At 45.1% G+C, this 4,310-nt stretch overlaps 1 long non-coding RNA gene across 1 annotated transcript; it reads left to right on the forward strand.

Moving 5' to 3' along the window:
* The first annotated feature begins 2,308 nt into the window (after positions 1-2,308).
* LOC115948685 lies at positions 2,309-3,875 on the forward strand. The gene is made up of 2 exons (XR_004082476.1): positions 2,309-2,654; positions 3,059-3,875. It is a non-coding gene; the product is annotated as an uncharacterized LOC115948685 (long non-coding RNA).
* Positions 3,876-4,310: the final 435 nt, after the last annotated feature.

The raw sequence follows: 4,310 nt of genomic DNA on the forward strand, positions 1-4,310 counted from the left end.
TGCGAGAGGAAAATCTGGCATCAAAATGATGCTAAAAAAGTAAAAGGATGTGGCAGTGGCCAAAGAGAGCAGGAAAAAGAAGGCCCGGAGGGCAAAGAGCTGCTTGCTTTTTGTAATACAGATATTTTTCCACTCAAGGTTTTTGGGGAGGATGGAAGTGCAATGCTGAGTGGTGTTTTGGATGTGTTATTCCAAGTTGCACTACCCTTCCACAGAGGAATGGTGGGAAGGAGTTGGGTATTTCCCCCTTGGAGCCTTCCAGGATGGGCTGTTGGCACTGGGACTGCAGAATTTTTGGCTGGAGACAGGCAGGGAAATGCTTTTATTTACAGGCAGCCTTGGAGAAGGTCCTGGAAAGCAATGAGAAAGGAAAGGCACCTCTGGAGAGTTTGGCAGCATGGTGAAGGGATGTGGTGTGGTCGGATTTGACGTGATATTTCAGGAGTGGAGGGTGACAAGGTACAGGGATACATGGACACAGGTGAGAGGACAAAAAGACTGATTGAAGGCATCTTCTTCCCAGATAAAGGGAGAAAGCAGTACGAGCTGAGGCGTGGGGAGCATTGTGCCTGAAAAGCACAGCTCTGTGTTTTCCCTTGGGAGGAGCTCGAGGAATTCTGAGCTGCATGCAGGAGATCCTGCAGGAGCTGGATCCTGTCCCGCTGCCAAGCAAACCCAGATCGGCTGCAGGGGCTCAGCCTGTCCTTGGGCTCCTCACCCAGTCACAAGCGCTTCTGCAAGCACTCAGGTCTGCAGGAATAAACCAACCACACACCCTGCCTTGAACAGTAACATTTTGGGGTGCTGGGCCCACCTTGGACCACCCAGGTGTACACCCCACTCCAAGTCTCTCCTCTTGTCCCTGTGGCGGTGGCAAAGGGCAGAGAGGATGGCAGCGCTCGGGATGGCTCCAGCCCTTCCCTTGGCTGCTGCAATCAGCTCTTGCAATCCCTCTTGGCAGGCTGAGGAGAGCGGGAAGGACCTGGCTGCCTTCCAAGGAGCAGCAAATGCAAATATTTCCTCACTTCAGGCTGGGTGCGGCCCGCGGATAAAATTTCCTTGGGCTTTCCCAGCGAAGGCATCTGATCTCTCCCTCTGCTGCGAGGCCAACTTGCTCCCAGGAATACAACCGTGTGTCCCATTAAAAAAGCCTAAAGGTTATCTTTTTACAACTCAAAGGACTGCCTGGTTTTTAAAAAGAGGTTTTAAATTGAAGGAGCTGCCAGGCACAGCTTGTAGTGGTTTTGAATCAGTGGTTAAATTGTTGCTTCATAGAAAAAAATAACCAACCAAAAAAAACAACCAACCTTTTTGCAGATTTCTTTGGAAAATAGAAGATTTGTAGTGTGGTGCAAGGAAAGTGGGATGATAAAAGGGCTGGAAAAGGTGCTGGGAGCAAGGTTTGGTGCTGGCAATGATTTTTCTCAAATAAGATAGAAAGAGCTGCAGGAAAATGGGTGTTTTTTCCTTTCGATCCCAGGTTAATGGCAGTCACATCCCAGCCAGCTCCCTGCAGCGTTGTTCTTCCCCACAGAGCATTCAGACCTATTTTCTACACATTCCTTTGACACAGCCTAAAAAAAATTATATTTCTTAAATGAAAAGTGGTCCGATCCTGCTGATTCTGGGAGAGGCAAAAACCAGCAGGGATTATACAAGGAACAGCCCAAAGCGTGGATTTCTCCAGGTCATGCAGCACAGGTAAGATATGTATTTAAAAAAAAAAAAAAGCTGTATGCTAATATTCTCATTTCTACCCAGTTTTCCTGGCCACGCACTGCCACAACATAGTTTTAGAACACACTGATTTTGGTAGCATGAGGAGAGAGGGATGAGGCGAGTGCGCAAGCGCGTTACCAGGCTGCGAGTGCTATACTGGCCTTTATAAAATGAAGGATGAAAAGCCCAACCCACCCTATTTCTGTGAACAGATGCACAGCACACACCTGCGAGCAGGGTTTTTCTATTTCATATCCCAGATTTCCTTCAGCGTATCAGTGATTACAGCATCCTGCAGCGTCGTTTCCTGAAAATTACCAATTTTCACCCAGATTTGGCTTCGAGTGGTTTAAGTTGTATCTTTATTTTGATGAAATGTCCAGTAAAGCAGTGTGAGTGAGGTGTTTTATTGAAATAAAAACATGGATATTTTTCGAAGAGGTTATCCCCTTTGTCAAAGTGGATTATTGACGTCAGGGATTTATCACTGGGGGAAAAGGAAGGGGAATAAATATGTATATAATAATATATACCTTAATTCTCCGTGCTGCTAAACTTTTCCTCACAGCCAAGCTGGGGAATATGCTTTAATCTCATTTATTGGATTGCTTCATCTATGTTGGCTTTTTATATTTTATTGTTTGTTTGTTTGGTTTTTTTCTGAAGCGATGGGGCTCTAGGCGGGGAGTTAAGCACGAAGTGTTTCGTGAGGAAAAAGAGAAACTCCTGAAGAAAAAAAGATAAAATGAGGAGGAAAAGGAGGGCTTTGGGGGGGACAAAAGGCGGCGCGGGCCGGGGCTGCCCCTCACGGCCCCTCAGGCGCTGCCCCCCCGCGCTCGCTTCACAAAATGGCCGCCCGGCGGGGCAGCGGGAGCGGCTCTGAGGCGACAAAATGGCGGCGGTCGGAGAGCGGGGGGAAAGACGGGCGAGGAGCGGTGTGGGCACAGCGGTGGGCTCTGATCCCGTGGGAATCCCCTCCGGGCGGGCGGCGAAAGCGCTGCGGGTGAAACCTGACCTTCTTCTTATCCCCCCCTCCGTCCTGCCCTTTTCTCCTCGCCGCCTTTGCGAAAGGATGTGAAAATGGCCAGAAATGCGCATTTTTAGTCGGCCATGGCGGAGCCCCCGGTTTCTCCTCTCACCTCAGCTCCCCCCACGCTCCCCCAGCTATACCCCGAAAATGTTAATTTTTTTTCCCCTCACAGCTGAGGGGTTTTGGCCCTGAACTGCGCTTTCCACATGCCCCCCCCACCCCCTCCCTTCATCATCACCATACACACCCCCAAGGTGGGTAGTTTTATGCCTAATTCTTCGCTTTTCCACCGCTTGTTCTCCTTCGCAGGGGTTGAAGCCGCCATCTCCCGGTCTCCTCACAGCATGGAAAATCCCCAAAAGTGCTTAAGGAAAGAAAAAAAAAAAAAAACACCAAAAAAAAAAATCCCAAGCGCACGAGGATTGATTTATCATCGGAGCCGCAGTGGTATGGGAAGAAGCCATCGCTGCTCGCCTGCTCCCCACGACAGCTCGCCCGCCATTCGCTTAATTAAAATCATATATTGGTGTGATCAGACGTGGTAATACCATTAAAAAAACCCAAATCCTGTAACATCCACACGCTCGTTGTTGGAGGCTGTAGCCAAGGTACCATGCTTTTTTTTTTTTTTTTTGGTTTGGGGTTTTTTTGTTGTTTTAAATATTCTTTTAATGTTGCCTTACCCTTTTTTCCTGCATCAGGGTGTTGTTACAGGCTATAACATTGCCTCTTAATTCTTAAAAGCTACGTACCTAAAAATACTGCTTTTTCCCATAGAATTGCAGATTTAGGCCCATACAGATGCTCTTTTATTTCTACGGATACAGAAATACTTGTATATATTTATTAAATATAAATATATAAATACTGCTATATATTTCATATTTTTATATACATATGACCTTTTCTCGGGGACTACTTAAAATATAAAATAAACCCACACACCTAGAAACGATAATTTAATTATATATAATCACTATAACTTTGGCCCAGTATATCTTTGATTATATATATATATATATATTACCTTTGTTTTCCTCCATTGATTTCCTACTACAGTGTGTCCTAAAAGCAGGAGAAGAAATGCCATCAAAAATAAAAATAAAAGAAGAAAAAATAACAAAAACCAACACATCTCTTTTTTTACAATCCATGATGGAAGTTTGTGCCTGAATGTTTTATTTGTTCCACAGAGATGTAGATTTTCCTTGGGAGATTTGGGAAGGATTATTTTTTAATGAAAAAGAGGAAAAAAGTACACCCAGAAAAAAAACAAAAAAACCAAAACCAAAACAAAGAATGAAAAAGAAACAAAAAGGAAAAAAAGCACAACAGAACCAAACCGCAGTAAGTGAAGCTGCAAATGCAACCCAATAGTCCGGATCAGACAATTCATTGCACAAAAAAAGGATAAATGGAACTGCAATGGCCGGCTTTGCTGTAGATCCAGGAGGAGGGATCAGCTCCTTTATCCCACCATCTCGCGCTACAAACACCACCATTTTTTTTCCTCTCTTTTTTTTTTTTTTTTTTTTTTTTTATTCTTTTTTTTTTGGGCTCT

The sequence above is a fragment of the Geospiza fortis genome, unplaced genomic scaffold (genome assembly GCF_000277835.1).
Source record: "Geospiza fortis unplaced genomic scaffold, GeoFor_1.0 scaffold4, whole genome shotgun sequence".
NCBI lineage: Eukaryota > Metazoa > Chordata > Aves > Passeriformes > Thraupidae > Geospiza > Geospiza fortis.